Consider the following 20,090-nt stretch of genomic DNA (forward strand, 5'->3'; position numbering starts at 1 on the left):
AGAGGGATAGACATAGACAGGGACAAACAGACAGGAATGGAGAGATGAGAAGCATCAATCATTAGTTTTTCGTTGTGTGTTACAACACCTTAGCTGTTCATTGATTGCTTTCTCATATGTGCCTTGACCGCGGGCCTTCAGCAGACTGAGTAACCCCTTGCTCGAGCCAGGGACCTTGGGCTCAAGCCAGTGAGCTTTTGCTCCAACCAGATGAGCCTGCGCTCAAGATGGAGACCTCCAGGTCTCGAACCTGGGTCTTCTGTATCCCAGTCCGATACTCTATCCACTGCGCCACCGCCTGGTCAGGCTTATTTTCTTTTGCTTAGGACTCTGGTTACATGTGTCTGAAACCTGAACAATTTAAACAGGGAATGCATTTATTTTTATTTACAGGAATTATATTTGTGGAGTAGAGTTGGCTTCAGGCATGACTACATCTACAATCTCAGTTATATCAGGTCTATGTGTTTTATATTTTGGTCTTTTTTTCTGTGTTGGCCTCATTCTCTTTTAATACACATTTTCTTCATGCTGAGAAAGAAATTATGGTTATAGAAAGATCCAGACTTATAACATTCCAGACAGCAAACCTTGTAGAAAGAAGCCTTCTCTTTCTCCATTTAGGAATAAGTAAAAATCCAATGGAAAGAACTTGATTGGCCTTGGTTGGTCACATGTTCAATTGTTGGATCAGATGACACTGCCAGCAACTTATCCCATGATTAGCAGTTCATTCTTTGAATAGTGTAGGCATTTGCCAAAGAAAGAGCAGGGCTATCCTTATGAGAGTAAGAGGGTAAGTTTTCTAGGCTGGCCTAACTCGCAGATGTCCAGCACAATGAGTTACATGTGTCAGGAAATCCTGCTGCCGAATTAGTAACTTGAGTGCTATCCTTTGGGCTTTATAAGCTAGGAATTAAACTGCTTGTTCTATTTTAACTATGAAAGCACACACAAAATCTGAAAAAATATGGATCTGTGTGATCTCAGTGTATCCTTGGTCTTTCTATAGAAGACCGTCAAGTAGCTAATACTTAACTATAATATATCACCACATAAATTTTATTGTTGCCGAGGCTTTTGAGTTGCCTACTAGCTGGTAATATTAAATATGAATGCAAGTGAGAAATAAGTAGCACAGTTATGTTTTATGCTTCTGACAGATTTTAAATTAACCTGCATGGGTATTTTAAGTACAATAGGCCTTCCCTGCTCATTTTTTTCCTTATAATTATCCTTTTTTCTTTTGGAAATTGATAGAGAATGAAGAGAATCAAGTGTTACAGTTTATACCAGGTTGATTGTCCCTTGTCCTCCCAGTGTTCAGAAATCCTCGGGTAAATATCTTCATTTTCTTAATTCTTTTCATGGGAAAAATATACTTTTTTTCCCCGTACATGTATTCTTTTTTTAATGTTTATTGATTGATTGATTTTAGAGAGAGAGGAAGGGAGAGAGAAACATCAGTTTGTTCCACTTATATATTCATTGGTTGATTCCTTAAATTTTTTTAGTATTATTTTTATTAGAGAAAAGGAGAGAGAAAAAGAAACATCCATTTGTTCTTCCATTTATTTATGCATTCCTTGTATGCGCCCTGACTGGGGATCAAACCCACAACCTTGGTGTGTTGGGGTGTCACTCTAACTAATGGAGCTACCTGGCCAGGGCTTCTGTTGCAGCATTCTAATTAGGGTGGGACAACACTAAAAGGAATAAAGATACAAAATAATTTTCACATTCCCAGTTTTAGTTTCAACATAACAATTCATGTTATCACCACATATATTATAATTTATTATACTTGTGATATATTGACAATACATTAACAGTACAATTAGCCACAGACTAATGCTCTGAAAAAGGTTTCTTACTGTTATTGTAGTAGTTTATTGGTTTAGACAATCCTTTAGGAATCTGTTTTCCCTGCTTTGATGTAAAAGAATCTGGGTGAATGGAGCCCATCCTCAGTTTCGTTTGATTTTAATAGCCACGCTCCCTTATCCTCCGTTCCCACCTGTGCAAGGAGAGGTAAATTAGGATAAAGTGAAAAATTTTCCAGATTTAGTCATCCATTTTTTTAAGGATTATTTTGTAAAAGATGTCCAGAATTTATAGCAACAAAAACAAATAAAAAGAAAAAATTCTCTTAAACAATTTTATCATCTAAAAGAATACAGCTAGCTTTTCCCTTTTCATTTCTTTCTTGTCCTTTCTAATTGGGGAGTACACATATTTGATATCATTGTTATCATACTCAGAACTTGTATTCTGCCCATTCCATTTAACGTTCATCACAAACATTTCCATATATTGTATAGCTAGTTTTGCTATATAAGACTTAATTTGCCAATGTTCCGTAATTTTCAAAAGAATCAACATTTTATTGGACATTTATGTTATTTCGAGTACTGAACTATATGAATGATGCTATTATAAACATATGTGTGTTAATGTCATTCTTTTTTACAATTTCTTTCAGAAAAAGTCTAAGTTAGTGGCATCAAAGGGTAGAAACCTTTTTATAATCTAAGTTTATAGGGAATTTGAAACAGTTTTAAAATTCGGAGATATGTAGCTGCAGTGTTTTTAGTAGGTTTTTTTAATGGCTGATGTGAATGTAGTTTTTATTATTTATTGGCTGTAGCCCATTTGTGAGGAACAAATAACATGAGGCACAGATTTGCAGATGAAAGAAGAGAAAGATGAGGGGGCATGTATTGATTTTCTTTTCACCCTACTACCTAATTTCCATTAGTTTGCCTTGATTTCTTTCAACCTTTTTTTTTTTTGCCTTATTTATAAAAGCTTATTATTTTATGACTGTATCTATGAGTTCACCTTTAAACCCAGTCCTGATCAATAAAGAATCATGATTTAATATTTCCCCATCGTCTTTCCCTTTACAAGAAGCTTTTGGATGCTTTTTCTGCCCTTCCACCTTTTTCAACACCCGCCCTCCGAGATTTTTCATAAAACTAAATGTCCTTAATTTTCTATGATGAGTATAATTATATATATGCCATCTCCTTAACACTTTCAGTGGAAAACCTTTTATCTGTATTTACAGTAGTCTTAAATGCCGGCTGGGCAGCTTGGAAAACAAAAGGCAATGGTTCGATTCTGCACAGTGTATCTTACTGGCAGTATTTCACATCCCGTGAACATTGGGCGCTGTGACATAGCTCAGCTCAAATGAAAGTGATTGGGAGTTATGAGCCACTTGATTGTAAGTTTTGGGAAATCAGATAGCATCTTGTATGTCTTTTTGTGTCCCAGGGGCCTAGCTTAGTCCCTTACAAGTATGAATTTTAGCATTCTTCATGTCCCATGGAGAAATAAGTATTTTTTATCTCATTCTGTGGGAGACAATATAAACTCTAAGGGATAAGTTCCATGAGCAATTAGGGTATTTTGACTTGGGTTAAAAAAATTATAAATAGTTTCTTCAGTCAGTAATTAATTTCAGAACATGTTGGCTTATGGTTGTCAGACATTTTCATTGCCTCATAAACTATAAAATCCTTGGATGAAAACTTTCACTAGAGCTTTCATTTACAAGCAAGCTCCAAAATGTCATATAAACAGAAAAATGCATCTTTGTTGTTCTACACAGTAATTGTGTGCATTCATTTCTTAATCCAACCAGACAGTTCCAGATTTTTTTCTAAAACTATGGATATTCAAAGGGTGGTAGCCATAGTCAAGTTTATGAGAAAAAATTCTAAATTAGAAAACAAATAACTTCTCATTGAGTAGCTATAACCTGCACCTGATTTGGTCCCACGTCTTTTCAAATATTGATGAATTCAGGACTAGAATATATAATAGGATTATACTTGAAAGGCTTTTTTTTTTTTTTTTTTTTTTTAGCAAGAGAGACAGAGACAGAGAGATAGAGAGAGGGACAGATAGGAACAGACAGGAAGGAAGGGAGAAAGATGAGAAGCATTAGTTCTTTGTTGCAACACCTTAGTTGTTCATTGATTGCTTTCTCATATGTGCCTTGATGGGTGGGGGGCTCCAACAGAGTGAGTGACCCCTTGCTCAAGCCAGCGACCTTGGTCTCAAGCCAGTGACCTTTGGGCTTCAAGCCAGCGACCTATGGGCTCAAGCCAGTGACCATGAGGTCATGTCTGTGGTCTCAAGCTGGTGACGTCGGGGCTTAGAACCAGGGTCCTCTGCGTCCCAGGCTGATGCTCTATCTACTGCGCCACTGCCTGGTCAGGCAGGCATTTCATTCTTTATGTGTATGCATATCTTCATTTTTAGAATGGGCAGTGGTGATTATTATTCAGTATTTGTTACTTGTCTAAAAGAGGGAAAATGGTGAACCACTTTTTCATTTTCTCACTCACTAGTTCCTGCTAGTGTAATTCTACTGAATCTTCTTTCATCCGCATTCCCAGCAACATACTTTTCTTCAGATTTAACAACTTTATTTGTGGTTGGCTTTTCTGTAAGTACTTCGAAAGGTTGAAAAGGTTGATTCTGTCATCATTATAACTCTTTTTAAAAATGCTTTTTCTGCCATTTCTTTAATACCACTTCTTTCTCAAATGCGAGAATATCCAAGCCTGAGACTGTCTCTTTTATTCTCTCAGTTACCGTAATAGCTCAACTGTATTTCTGTGTGTATTTCCTAACCTGAGCTCTTCCTGAGTTTTCTCCCCACACGCCCCGTTACTGCTGCAGACCTCTCAATGGACAGGGTCTCTGTCACCACTTCAGATCAGCGTGTTCAGGGCTAAAGTCATCATCCTTTCCGCGTGTGCAGGTCTTTCTCCAGGTTTGTACATATCTGCCTCCCAGACACTCAGGTTCATTAAATAATCTGTTGCGGATGATGGGGTTAAGAGAAAATTAGAATTTTCATTGGGGCTGAGTTTCGATGCTGTGTAATGAATTGCCACAAACTTAGTGGCTTAAAACAACACACTTTATTATCTCATTGTTTCTGTAGATCAGGAAACCATTTTCAGATTAGCAGGCTCCTCTGTTTAGGATGGAATAAAGGTGCTGGCTCGGGAGGCAGCTGCAGTTGAGGCTCAGGGTTGTCTTTTAAGTTCGTTCAGGAAGCTTTGTGGTTGAATTCAGAATTGGTTGTATGACTTAGGTTCCTGTGTTCTTGCTAGCTCTTGTCTGTGGACCTTTCTCAGCAACTCGAGGTCAGCCTCAGGTCATTGCCACATAGTCCTTTAGGCCGTGCATTACCATTGCTTTTCAGGCCTGCAGAAGAGCTGCTGCTGCCGCCTCCTGACCTGCTTTTGGCTCGCCTGCTTAAGTCAAGCCTGCTCCATATTTTCTCCCCTTTCATTAATTCCATGTTGGCTGGTAAGGGCCCCTAATTATATCTGCAAAATCCTTTTGTCCATCTACGGTAACGAATCCTGGGAATGCTAGCCCACCATATTCCCAGCCCCAGCCACACTCGGAGCAGAAGTTATACAGGGTGTCTACACTATTCGGTGGCAGTCATGGGAGCCGTATTAGAATTTTGCTTGCTACAGGTGAGTGGGGGCAGGTGTGGCAATGAGTACTGACATTAGTTATTCAAGGATGACATTAAGATAGTTCATCTCACACAGGTGGTGCCAACACAATACCAGTTTAAGATGTCATTAGTGGGTACTTTTGGGAAGTTTACTAATTATATCTATTAATACATATTTTTTAGCCCTGGCCAGTTGGCTCACTGGTAGAGCATCGGCCTGGCGTGCAGGAGTCCCGGGTTCGATTCCCGGCCAGGGCACACAGGAGAAGCGCCCATCTGCTTCTCCATCCCCCCTCCTTCCTCTCTGTCTCTCTCTTCCCCTCCCACAGCTGAGGCTCCATTGGAGCAAAAATATGGCCCGGGAGCTGGGGGTGGCTCCTTGGCCTTTGCCCCAGGCGCTAGAGTGGCTCTGGTTGCGACAGAGCGACGCCCCGGATGGGCAGAGCATCGCCCCCTGGTGGGCATGCCGGGTGGATCCCGGTCGGGTGCATGCGGTAGTCTGCCTGACTGCCTCCCCGTTTCCATCTTCAGAAAATTAAAAAAAAAATACATATTTTTAAAAAACATACCTAGAGGTAAGAGGCCAGCGGAGACCTGTGGAGGATTTATTTTGGGTCGGGGCACTTTGGCCAAACCATGGACCAGAGGAAAAAGCCTTTGGATGTCACGGCCTCCTCGTTGGTAGACCTTAAGGCCGAACTCTTTCGGAAAACAAGAAGAATTTAAACAAGAAAAACTTCTAAAAGAGTCTGGAATTTTGGGGAAACCAAAAACAACTACTAAGAAACCAAGTATCTGGAACAAACAGAATACAGGAGTTTCAAATCAAGCTGAGAATGATGCGGAACAGAAGATTGAGGAACAGAAGATTTTAGACAAAGCAAGGGAGAAATTGGAAGAAAAAGCTAAATTATATGAAAAAATGACTAAAGGAGACTTTATAGATGAAGAAGTAGAAGATATGTACCTTGTAGATTTCACACAGAAGATCATAAATAAACACAAGGAAATGGAGGCATTTGGTACCAATAGAGATTCCAGAAATGCAGGAGAAAGAGATGATGATGAAGAAAATCTTCCTGAAAAAGATATACCTCCTCCCCAGGACCTCAGTGAAGAATGGGTGGATTATATGGATTCTTTAGGGCGATCTCGACGCTGCATGAAAAAGGATTTGCCATCTGCTGGAGATGGATAAAAATCTTCAGGGGAGGCTTTTTGTTAGTCCTGCTACTGAAAGAACCTTACTCTCTGAAGACATGAGAAAAAAACTTCAGCGTCAGCAATGGGAGGACGAAGAGAGGGAGGCCCTTCAGCAATGGGAGGACGAAGAGAGGGAGGCCCTGGAAAGGCCAATAGGGCCATCCATTATGAAGATATTCGGGAAAATGAGGCCCGGCAACTTGGTGTTGGCTATTTTGCCTTTGCTTGAGATAAAGAGTTAAGAAACAAGCAAATGAAAACTTTAGAGATGCTGCGTGAACAGACAACAGACCAGAGAACAAAACGAGAAAACATAAAAGAAAAGTGAAAGGCTATGTTAGAAGCAAGACTTGCCAAACTTCAACAAAAAAAGATGAAAAAGTCAAAAGATGATGGAGCAGATGAAGAAAATACAGATGGAGATGTTATTGGGCCTTTGCCACCAGAACCAGAGGCTGTGCCTACTCCGCATATTACCCAGAGCAGCAAAGTAGAAGCCATCATTCAAGAGAGGAAGGATACCAGGCCTGGAGTGCCACACGTCCGGGAGAGGGACAGAGGAAAAGAATTTTGCTTTGGGTACTGGTCGAAGAGGCAGTCAGATCTCCAGGCTGAAAGAGATCCTGAGTTTGCCCCACCATCGGATTACTTTGTGGGTCAAAAGAGAACTGGTTCTTTCAATAGCCAGACGTGGAGTAGACCTGCACAGAGTGATGGGGGGCTGTACCCTGGCCAGAGCCATGACCCAGCTGTTCACAGACATCATCCACTCCTGCTCCAGCAGCCCACCACAAGCCCACACAGTCACTTTTGAAACCCTGGATGATATGATACCCTATTATAAGCAAGTGACATGAACTTAAAAAACATTTTGACTTGGGACCATACTGTGGATGGTTTCTTCCTCTTCCAGAGCAGAGAAAATTACTTAACTTTAGGGACTGAATTGTAACTTTCTTTTCCTGTCCTTTGCTTGGAAGATACAGGTTGGATTTGTCAGCAAGGAAGAAAGTGAATGGTACCATGGGAAATCGGTGGCACTTGGCTGTAATTTCTTTCTAATTGGTGTGGAGACATACTCATCTGGATTTAAGTGTAAACTATGATAGAGTAGAAATATTCTGTAGTAATTTGACAACAAGAAACTTGTAATCCTTTTATACCTACACCCATGACTTATTCAGATTTAAGGATTCCATTCCTTTCCTTTGGCAAATGCTAGCATGTAGATGTCTTTTTCCCCAAGGATTCAGCTTGCAGAGCAGTTGATGGAGCATCTATTAGGAGAAACTTCTTCCTGTCAAAGAGCAGCAAATGAGACACTGTGACCTAGTCTCCAGGAGGACCCTGAAGCTGGAGAACCGTTGAGCAATAATATTTGAAAGGCCAGGGAGGAGAACTTTGTAATCCAGAAAGGTCGAAATTGAAGCCACTAACTTTTATTAGCTATGATTTTCATCACCCACATGTTGTCGGCATTCAGTAAATGTCTGTTGAATGACTGAGGCACATGTGGAAGCCATTGGGCCTGGTTAGACAGCAGGATGCTCCTTAGCTGTAAAGAGTAGCTTTTTAGCCCTTGCCGGTTGGCTCAGCGGTAGAGCGTCGGCCTAGCGTGCGGAGGACCCGGGTTCGATTCCCGGCCAGGGCACACAGGAGAAGCGCCCATTTGCTTCTCCACCCCTCCGCCGCACCTTCCTCTCTGTCCCTCTCTTCCCCTCCCGCAGCCAAGGCTCCATTGGAGCAAAGATGGCCCGGGCGCTGGGGATGGCTCTGTGGCCTCTGCCTCAGGCGCTAGAGTGGCTCTGGTCGCAACATGGCGATGCCCAGGATGGGCAGAGCATCGCCCCCTGGTGGGCAGAGCATCGCCCCTGGTGGGCAGAGCATCGCCCCATGGTGGGCGTGCCGGGTGGATCCCGGTCGGGGGCATGCGGGAGTCTGTCTGACTGTCTCTCCCTGTTTCCAGCTTCAGAAAAATGCAAAAGAAAAAAGAAAAGAGTAGCTTTTTAGCTCATTGTTTTTGGGAGGTGAGTCGCCTCAGAAGCCTGACTGGGATAGACATGGGCTGGAATAGGGGCAGGTAGGTCCCTTCATCTTTCCTGACAATGGGGGTCGGTGAGCAGGGCTCCAGAGTGACTCCCTGTGCCTGGTGCTATCCCTGTCCTTTGTCTGCTGCACCTCAGTGTCCTCTTGACAGCTGCAGACCAGCGGTAGGAGTTGGCCACCAGGCCCAAAAGGCTCAGATAGCTGCCTCCTGGGCCAACGAGTCCTGTAAGAATGTGCTAGAGCAGATCCTCCAAGCGCCCGCAGGAGCCCACCCTCCCCTGGGCTCTGTGGTACACGGTTTCCGGTCCCGCGGTAGGTACTGGAGTGTTGATGTAAGTGCACTCAGTCTGTTATAGATTGCAAATCGGAGCACAGAGAGGGTCAGTGACATGTGGCATCTAAATGGCAGATCTAGGACTTAGACACAGTTTAGGCTTAAGTGTGCTCCAGACTCATGCTTTCTCCACCACCTTTTGCTCTCGGTCTTGTTGCTCCAGTATCAAGCAATATTAGACAAAAATCGCAAATGCCTGAGAATTTAACCTTTAAACTCCATGTTGGGGAAATGGCCAGACCTATTACAGGTCATTCTGTGAGCCTAATCAGGGAAATATCTCTTAACAAATATACATTAAAACAAAACAAAACAAAAAAAACATACCTAGAATAAATTTCACCATGTACTCATCTCCACTCCACTCCACTAATTGTATCTTAAATCTGTCTTTGATGCTTTTGGGTAAACATTTCTCGCAATGCAACCATATTTGAATGTGAAATTTAAGATTATTTTGCACTTATTCTTTGATATAAAATTCTAAATTATACACGCCCTCCTACTCCCAGCTAGTCCAGGTTAAGGTGCACTATGAGATAACTTTCTTCACCTGTCCTCCCAGATACGGGCAATTGCTTCTCATGAAAAATCAAACTGTGGCTTTCAATCTATTTCGCCCTCTGACCTTTGGAGGAATGGCATTCTTTTTATTTTATGTTGCTTTTGTGTGTGTGCGTGTGCCACATTTGAGATATTATTTTTTCTAGGGAGAAAACTGTTATGAAAAGAAATAAAAATGTAGATTTCTCTTTTTTTATTGGTCTTTAGAGAGAGGAGAGAGAGAGAGAAAGAGGGGGGAGAAGCAGGAAGCATCAGCTCAGTAGTTGTTTCCTGTATGTGCCTTGACCAGGCAAGCCCAGGGTTTCGAACCTGTGACCTCAGCATTCCAGATTGACGCTGTATCCACTGTGCCACCATAGGTCAGGCTAGATTTCTTATTTGAATAAAGAGAATAGTATTTCTGCTCTAGTTTCCAAAAATATATTTATAAGTAACATCTGTTTCTATATAAATATAGAGGTTTCTCAGTTACATTTTGATGTTGTTTCTAAAACTGGTGATAAAGCTGTTCTTTGAGTCATATCTATTTTGGATTCTTTGCTCTACTGTCTAAACTATTTCTCCAGTCTAAGAGAGCATCTCTTTCTTTAAAAAAAAAAAATCTCTGTGGTGATACTACTGTTTGGTTTTTTTGTAGATTTTGCATAAATCAGAACCTATTACCTATTTTAGACTAGTTATTCCATAAGCCATAAGAGAGACATTCAGTCTTATTTCTATTTTACAGAAGCTGGGATTTAAAATGTATGGTTTTTGCAAATGTGTTATATTAGAACAGTGTACTAAAACATTTTGTAGGCAAAAGGGAAGAAATAAACTTTGGTTTTTATTTTCAAATCCATGGGTTATGTTGGTAAGGTAATTAGCTGATTTGAAATTAGCTGACACTTGAAGTCTTAACTGTTTAGTTTATCAAGACCATTTTTTGGAAAAATCTTTTCTATGTATTCATAAATTATTGTGCTTTAGACGTCTGGCTTTTTCCTTGATCTGAGGGAGTTTAAAATGGAACTGGAAATTACTGTGCTCATCTCTACCCGCATACATGGTCAGTTCTCATTTCTCTTAGCATGTCTCTTAGAAAAAAAAATAAGATTCATGGCTCAGTAAGTAACTGTATTCATTTTCCAATTCAAGCCTTTCTTGAACTTGTTCTGGGCAGGCTGACATGTTGCCTCCATTAAGGGAACCTTGGTGATAAATATGAATCCACAAGATAATGTCTTATTTTTGAGTGTCTCAATCTCAAGGTGTCTAATGTGTTTTAGGCCCAAGTTATCTTGTTTATTCATCAGTGTTTTTCCTATTTCCTGAGTGTACCAGATCTAATACTGAGGATATTAATAGTCTCTTCCAAGTAAACGAATATACCATAGTCATGAAAGGAAAAATTTGTTGCTACCAGTCACAAGAAGGTAGATGAAATTCACTTCTCTGCACAGTGGTCACTTTTCAAGTAGCTTACCTGACTTTTTATTTTCTTCTGAATGCTTGATGGTAGTTGCATACACTATTTCAAATCTGTAGTTTCAAACCAGAGTTCTATTTCTTATCTAAAACATGGATATCAGATATTTTTCGTGATGAAGTTTATAGCATTCCATGTTATTTAAAAAGTACACTTAGAAATTTACATTTATTTCCTATTTGAATGAATGAAAAAGTTGAATAATGGTATAGGCAAAATACTTTTAAAAAGCATTTATGTTATTTCAACTCTATTCATGCATATCCACACACATCCATATGTGGGTGGAAATTGTGGAGAGTTTTTCATCTGTATGCATACCATTTAAAAGTACAAGAGATCCCAGGGAAAATAATTTCCATCTTCAGCACCAGAGATAATTCTTTTCATCTATTTTTATGTATGTGCATTATAGAAATCAAATATTCTTCTCTTGCCACAATATGGCTTACATTAAATCCAAAGAGAAGTACTTCTTTTTGAAATTAAAATAGGGAAGCTAAACAATGTGTGGTCTATTAAAAAGTTAGTATTTTAGAAGCTTTTCAAAATTGTAGTCATATTATTGCCCTTTACAACTCTCAGATATTAAACTGCAGTTTCATTCTTAGTTAAGCTCTTGGCAATTCCATTATTTGCAGAAAGCAAGTTAAAATGAACATCGAAGCTGTTCTTTTTTGGATTATGAATACTGCATTTACATATCATCTGTGATTATGATGATGATGGCTTTTTAAGAATGCTCATGAACTTCCATGTTATCCTATTAGATGTTCTCATGGTGGTAACACACAGATAGAGGACTGTGGAATTGTTCACTTAACTACTCAGAGTTGGAGAAATTCATTTTAACTCATGCAAAGGAGACGTTTTTATCATGAATCTCCTCTGCTAATCATCCCTACCTACTGCAGTTAGGTTACTTTTAATAGGACTTTCATCTTGAATGTCCTTTCATGTTGATTGGCCATGATAAAATCCTCAGCAGTCTGCTTTTACCCTTTTCTATTAATAGAGGGATGGGGTTGTTCAAAGTATGAACTCAGGAATCAGACCTACTTGGGAATGAATCTGGTGTTATCATTGACCAGCTAGGCAATTTTGGGCTTTCCACTTGACTTTTCCAGGCTGCTGTTTCCTTGCCTGCCCCATGGGATCATATGTATGCCTTCCTCATCATCTGGCTGTGTACTTCAGTGAGCTACTGATGCATTGATGTACTTGGCATGGGGCCTGGCATGCAGCCCTCCACCAATGCGTGTGCACATGCGCGTATGCACGCCCACACACTATACTTCAGTTAGTATCCATGCCTCAGCTTGACCCCTCAGCTCTAACCAGGCTTCTCTTCTCACTACCTCTGGAGTCGCGTGTAGTTTTTCTCTGCCCCAACTTCTTGTATTATTCCTCTCGTTCGAAATGTCCTTCTCTGCCACTCTCCAACGTACGGGTTCTCATTCACAGAGATCTCTGTATTTTGTTCATTCTGTGTGCTACTGTCAGTTCCATTTATCGAGGCTCTCAATAGTACATTGCATTGAGATCTGTCCTTTATATTTTCCTGTTTCTGTAATAAGACTTGAAGTTCCATGGAATTGAGTGCCTTTTAAATACTCCCATCATCCTAGGAACTGAACGTGTGGGCAAGTTATTGAATTGTATTTTGTCATTTTTTAAAAATGATTTTGTTATTTACCATTTACTATTTATATTCACAAGTGAAGACAGTATTCTACCAAGTATTTTCATTGTTAGCAATTTCATTAAAATACGTGAATTTTTAATACATTCATATGAACACTTGACATTTATTTTGACAGGGCCTTTCACAAAGATTTATTTAAATAGTAAAATTTTAGATTACATGTATGCAGGGCACTGTGTATTTATAAATACATTATTATATTTATTGTGTATCCTTCCTGAGGTAGCATGTGTGGGCATGCATATGCAAATGTGCACATACATTTATAATTGTATATTGTCTACATATATGTTGGCATGTTAAATACATTCTTATGACTTCTCCTTCCTCACTTGGCAATGCGTCTTGGAGATACTTGCACAGCAGTACATACAGAGCTGTTTCATTCTTCCTATGGGATACATTGTATATCATTTGATTGATTTACTACAATTTACAAAACAGTTCTCTGTTGAGGTCCTTTTAGGTTGTGTCTAGTTTTTTATCATTACAAATGGTGCTGTGATAAATCATGTAAACATATGCTTTTGAACATACTGGATTCTATCCATAGGAAAGCTCTAGAAATGAAATTGCTGGGTAAGAGGGAATATACAACTTGCATTCCCACCAGAAACACGTGAGGGAAGCTCTCTTCTCACACCCAGACTCTACCACATGCAGCTTTGCTCTGGCTGTTCTTGGCTCCCTGAGGGGCTCTTGTTCTCTTGTGCCTCTCCATTTGCACGTTCTTACACTGCTGGCAAGTCCCCGGAATGTGGCACCTTGCCCCAACACCGTTTCTCCCTTCCTCCTGTCTTCCCTTTTCCTCAGGACTCAGCTCTGCCATGAATTCCTCGTAGAGACATCCTTGCTCCATAGCCCCCACTCTGCTTTCTTTCCCCAGAAGTTTTCAGATCCAATTCAGTGCTCTCTTCTTTGTGTGTGAGAGTCCTCTGCTTATGTAACAGATTTCTCCTGCACACTTCTGTTACAGGTGTCCTCATTGGTTCTCTGCTTGTACTTTCAGTCAGCTGATTTCCAGACTGTGCCGTTTCGGTCGCTGTCCAAAACCTTTTCTCCTGCCAACATGTGGTAGAGGTTCAGTAAATATATTTTTGAATGAATTAAAATAAATCACATTTTCAGAATTTTAGAGTTGTATTGGGCCTTAGTGATTGTTTAATCTAACACATTCACTTTATTTTTAAATTTATTTTTAAAATTATTGGCCCTGCTCAGTGGATAGAGTATCAGCCCAGAATGTGGACATCCTGGCGTTTGATTCCTGGTCAGGGCATACAGGAGAAGTGCCCATCTGTTTCTCTCCCCCTCTCCCTCCCCCTTCTCTCCCACTTCCCTCCCACAGCCAGTGGCTTGATTGGTTCAAGTGTTGGCCCCTGGGCGCTGAGGATAGCTCAGTTGCTCTGAGCATTGGCCTCAGGCACTACAAATAGCTCAGTTGATTTGAGCATCAGCCCCAGACAGGGGTGGCCAGGTGGATCCTGGTTGGGGCACATGTAGGAGTCTGTTTTTCTATCCACCCCTCCTCTCACTTAAAAAATTATTAATTTTTTTTAGAGCGAGAGAGAGAAAGAAACATTGATTTGTTTCTCCACTTATTTATTCATTCTTTGGTGGATTCTTGTATATACCCTGGCTGGGGATCAAACCTACAACTTTGGTACATCAGAGCAATGCTCAATCAACTAAACTACCCAGCTAGGTTCACGTTAATTTTATTAGTGAAAAATAGAGTTTTTAATTTTAATGTGCTAAATTCAAAATGAGGCAGTTTATTGTTTTAATTTTTAAAGGAAAACAGTAAAGCTGCTTGTTTACTTGCCTCTGACTTTTTTTCTCTGGGTTCCCATCAGATCCCAGTGTTATAGTCCTTGATCTAGAGGTTTTTATAATGCTGTATGCTATTGTTCCTTCAGACTCACCAAGTGTCAAAGACATATCACATCTCTTTTGTGTCTTTCCATTCTTTCTATTGATCCATCATTTTTCATTTTCAGGACCTTGCTTGGAACAAAGTTCCCAGGATCTGCCCAAATTTGGAACACTGAGAAATAGACAGGAAACTGGAGAGCAGAGAATTACTGTTTTTACTGATAAACACAGTTGAAAACATCTTGCCTTAGTGCAGTGGTTCTCAAACTTTTTGAAGTCGGGGCGCATTTAAAATCCTACAAATAATTGTAGGTGCACTATATACAAATTTCTGAGAAATATGTTATAATAATTAAGTCAGATATTAAAGAAAATATAAAGTCCAAGCATGTTTTTATGGTAATTAAATAAAATAAATATGACAAAATTAAATTTATTCTGACATTAAAAAACTTTTGTTACATTTTTTGATTTATGCTTTTTAGAATTCATAAAAAGGGGGTTAAATAAAGAAACAACAAAATGTTATCTTTTTATATATATAGATACATTCTTAGTAAGATTTAGTAAATTTGGCAGGTCCTAGCACGAATCTGTTAAGTTTTTTCATTCTTGTGTTTATGAGAAACATGAGCCTGATGTGTCCTAGCGATTTCTTCAATGTCTGGGCATATATTTGAAAGGCAAACTCTCTTTTCCTCATCAATACATTAAGGAATTCCTCTCTTTTTACTCTTAATTGTATTGAGTGCAGAAAACCCCCACCATACATATCATCTTAACTTTACACCAAACAAAGGATAGAAGAACCTTGCCTCCAGTCTTTCTGGAGAACATGGGGGGTAGTGTAAACAATCCAGCACCACAGCTTAACAACCTTTTGCAACCTAATCAGGCAAGTGAGGTGGGGCGTTGGGCAGACTGTCAGCTTACAGCCAATTCCCCATACCTCTATCCTCCAAAAATCTAAACTCCAAAATCCCTGTTGGTTTTTTGGTCCCCAACAGGCACAAATTTCTCTGGAATATCATAGGGCGCACCTGGAAATCTTCTAGGATGCACCAGTGCGCCCTGGCACACACTTTGAGAACCACGGCCTCAGTGAGAAGACTGAACGATCCTATTAGTGCTTCCTGTCTTCATTTGCCTCCTGTGATGTCTAGTCTTTGGTATTTCAGGAAGGTTTGGGTCTGCAGAGCAGACATAATTCTGTTCATATTCACATTGGTCTCAAGCAAAAAGGGAGAAAAAAGAGAAGGTCCTCAATGTTTGCACACTCTTTAAAGATAAACTGCATTTCAGAAATGTATCCTAGTGCTACTCCTAACCTGCTTAACTCTCACCTCTTCAGGTAGAGAGATGAGAAAGAATCTGGTGCCGCTCCCTGGACATGAAAACGAGGAGTATTGGGAGAAGGAGGCTCTGGAACATGTCTTCTCTTCCCTGTCCTGTGTTTAGTTATGTGCTCTCTTTTTATTTCCCATGCCTGTATTTAAATGTTTTGTGTACTCCCCATATCCTTTGTGTCTCTCTCCTGGAACCATAGTAACCCAATGATCTGAGTCTCCAACCTCTCGCCACACAAATGTTCTACTTGCTCTTTGGATTGCTGGTCATCTAAGGCTTCTGCAGCCCTGACAGCATTCTTCATGGCCCACGCATCTGCATATAAGAAAGCCAGCCCCACATGGCGCTCAGGCATTCTGAGAAACATTTCTGTAGTCCTGTGCAATCCCTAGTTCCCAACTCAATTTCATTGCAATTTTAAATATTTATTATTGCAATTTTAAATATTACCTGTTAACAAATACATTTTAAATAGTAGGAGTATTTTAAATACTCCTTGGTACATCTGTATAGAATGTTCAGAGATTCTTCTCCATCTTTATTTAATAGGCAAGAGAAAGAATTAATTTTTATTACAAATTTCCCCAGTAATGCCTCATTCATTTGATAACTAGAAATTAAAATTAGAGCAAAAACCAGAGAGAGCCATGGAAGAAATATTATGTCAGTCATGCAGATATATCTCAGGTCCTTTTTCGTTGGATGTTTGTAATCATAAAGACTATTTTGTTTCAGGATTTCTGCTTATTTCAAGTAGCTGAACATGAAAACTTAACATTATGCACTGATTTCTCTTTTTATAAAAACATAATTTTAAATTTGTGAATGAAAAGCAGCAGTGAAAATCCTGTCTTACTTCTTCCTGGATTGGTGGCTAAATTTAGATTGGCAGCAATACAGCGGTTCATCAGATAAATGTGAGAAGCGGTGCCACATGCTAAGGCCTAAGGTAATCAGTCCTCCATGTCTGGAGTGGAGACAGTCACACTGATATATATGACTTTCTCTTTTTCCTTCTTATCTACTTTTGCATATTTTTTAGATGCAAAATGTTCAGTAGTTTTCCACAAGAAAATTTACTCCTAAATGATTCTCTTAGAGGTATTTTGTAAAATTGAAGAGAATAGGAGAGCAAAGCATATTTAACTTTTATCTTTGCTGTTTTATGTTTTATTAGATCTTGGATATAGAGATTAACTTACAGTCAGGCCATAGTGTCACAGCCTGATTAGTTTTCTTCCATTTATTGCTCATTTAAGTGAGTATGAGGAGTGATTATGTAGTAATAACACTCATTTTTTTTATTTTTTATTTATTTATTTTTGGATAAGGTGGACAATCTTTACTTCAAAATTTGGGGGACTGCTAACCTAGCTATGTTTGTGGACCAGTCAAAGAGGTATCAAGATTCAGTTCAGAAGTCTCATTACAGTTATTTTTTCCAACTTCAGTGTTAGCTATTTGCAGGGGGCGAGGGGATTTCTGTTTCAGTTTTTATTTTTATATATTTTTATTTTTTATAAATTTTATTTAGACAATTAATTTTAACAGGGTGACATTGATCAGTTAGAGTACATAGATTCAGAAAAAACATCTCCAGATCATTTTGACATTTGATTATATTGTATACCCATCACCTGAAGTCAAATTGTCCTCCATCACCTTCTATCTAGTTTTCTTTGTGCCCCTTCCCCTCTCCCTAGTAACCACTGCACTCTTGTCTATGTCCATGAGTCTCAATTTTGTGTCCCACCTATGTATGGAATAATACAGTTCTTAGTTTTTTCTGATTTACTTATTTCACTCAGTATAATGTTATCAAGGTCCATCATGTTGTTGTAAATGATCCGATGTCATCATTTCTTATGGCTGAGTAGTATTCCATAATATATATGTACCACTTATTCTTTATCCATTGAAGGATAAAGAATCTATTGAAGGGCTTTTTGGTTGTTTCCATGTCTTGGCCACTGTGAACAATGCTGCAATGAACATGGGGCTTCATGTGTCTTTACGTACCAGTGTTTTTGAGTTTTGGGGGTATATACCCAGTAGAGGGATTGCTGGGTCATATGGTAGTTCTATTTTTAGTTTTTTGAGGATCAATTATACTTTCTGCTATAATGGTTGTTTTACTTTACATTCCCACCAACAGTGGATGAGGGTTCCTTTTCTCAACAGCCTCTCCAACACCTGTTATTGCCTGTCCTGTTGATAATAGCTAATCTAACAAGTGTGAGGTGGTATCTCATTGTAGTTTTGATTTGCATTTCTCTAATAGCTAGTGAAGATGAGCATCTTTTCATATATCTGTTGGCCATTTGTATTTCTTCCTGAGAGAAGTGTCTGATTATATCCTCTTCTCATTTTTTATTGGATTGTTTGCTTTTTTGTTGTTGAGTTTTATGAGTTCTTTGTATATTTTGGATATTAGGCCCTTATCTGAGCGGTTGTTTGAAAATATCATCTCCCATTTAGTTGGCTGTCTGTTTTGTTGTCAGTTTCTCTTGCTGTGCAGAAGCTTCTTAGTCTGATGTAGTCCCATTCATTTATCTTTGCCTTCACTTCCCTTGCCATTGGAGGCAAATTCATAAAATGATCTTTATAACCAAGGTCCATGAGTTTAGTACCTATGTTTTCTTCTATTTAATTTATTGTTTCAGGTCTTATATTTAGGTCTTTGATCCATTTTGAATTAATTTTGGTACAGGGGGACAAACTGTAGTCGAGTTTCATTTTTTTGCATGTGGTTCTCTAGTTTTCCCAGAACCATTTATTGAAGAGGCTTTCTTTTCTCCATTGTGTGTTTTTGGCTCCTTTATTAAAGATTATTTGACCATATATATGTGGTTTTATTTCTGCACTTTCTAATCTGTTCCATTGGTCTGAGTGTCTATTTTTATGCAAATAACATGCTATTTTCATTATCATGGCTCTATAATATAATTTGAAGTCAGGTATTGTAATGCCCCAGCTTCGTCCTTTTTCCCTGGGATTACTTTGGTTATTTGGGGTTTTTTATAGTTCCATGTAAACCTGATGATTTTTTGTTCCATTTCTTTAAAATATGACATTGGAATTTTGATGGGAATTGCATTAAATTTGTATATTGCTTTGGGTAATATGGTCATTTTGACTATATTTATTCTTCCTATCCAAGAACAAGGAATATTTTTCCATTTCATTGTATCTTTTTCTATTTCCCTTAACAATGCTTTGTAGTTTTCATTATATAGGTCCTTTACATTCTTTGTTATGTTTATTCCTAGGTATTTTATTTCTTTTGTTGCAACCGTAAAAGGGATTATTATTTTTTTTTAGTTCGTTTTCTTATGTTCCATTGTTGACATATAGGAAGGCAATAGACTTTTGTATATTAATTTTGTATCCTGCCACCTTACTGTATTGGTTTATTGTTTCTAATAGTCTTTTTGTGGAATCTTTGGGGGTTTTGATGTACAGGATCATATCATCTGCAAAAAGCAAAAGCTTTACTTTTTCTTTCCTAATATGAATGCATTTTACAGTATTTCTTTCTCTTGTGTGATTGCTCTGGCTAGAACTTGCAGCACCTCATTGAATAAGAGTGGAGAGAGTGGGCAGCCTTGTCTTGTTCCTGATTTTAGAGGAAAAGTCCTCAGTTTTATGGCATTTAATATGATGTTAACTGATGGTTTGTCATAAATGGCCTTTATTATGTTGAGATATTTTCTTTCTATACCCATTTTGTTGAGTGTTTTAAACATAAAATGATGTTGTATTTTATCAAATGCCTTTTCTGCATCTACTGATAGGATCATATGGTTTTTGTTCTTTGTTTTGTTGATATGGTGTATTACGTTAACTGTTTTACATTTGTTGAACCATCCTTGTGACTCCAGGACGAATCCCACTTGATCATGATGAACTTTTTTTTTAAATGTGTTGTTGTATTCGATTTGTTAGTATTTTGTTTAGGATTTTAGCATCTGTATTAATTAGATATTGGTCTGTAGTTTTCTTTTTTTGTGTTGTCCTTGCCAGGTTTTGGTATGAGGGGTATGTTGGCCTCATA

The 20,090-nt window shown here is 38.9% G+C and overlaps 1 protein-coding gene and 1 pseudogene across 11 annotated transcripts in view; both read left to right on the forward strand.

The window, feature by feature from the left end:
• ADAM22 (ADAM metallopeptidase domain 22) overlaps nucleotides 1–20,090 on the forward strand; it is a 273,466-nt gene that overhangs the window by 89,384 nt on the left and 163,992 nt on the right. The gene's annotated exons all lie outside the window — the stretch shown is intronic.
• On the forward strand, nucleotides 6,124–7,554 carry LOC136310544 (coiled-coil domain-containing protein 174-like; annotated as a pseudogene).

This window comes from Saccopteryx bilineata, chromosome 7, assembly GCF_036850765.1.
Source record: "Saccopteryx bilineata isolate mSacBil1 chromosome 7, mSacBil1_pri_phased_curated, whole genome shotgun sequence".
Taxonomy (NCBI): domain Eukaryota; kingdom Metazoa; phylum Chordata; class Mammalia; order Chiroptera; family Emballonuridae; genus Saccopteryx; species Saccopteryx bilineata.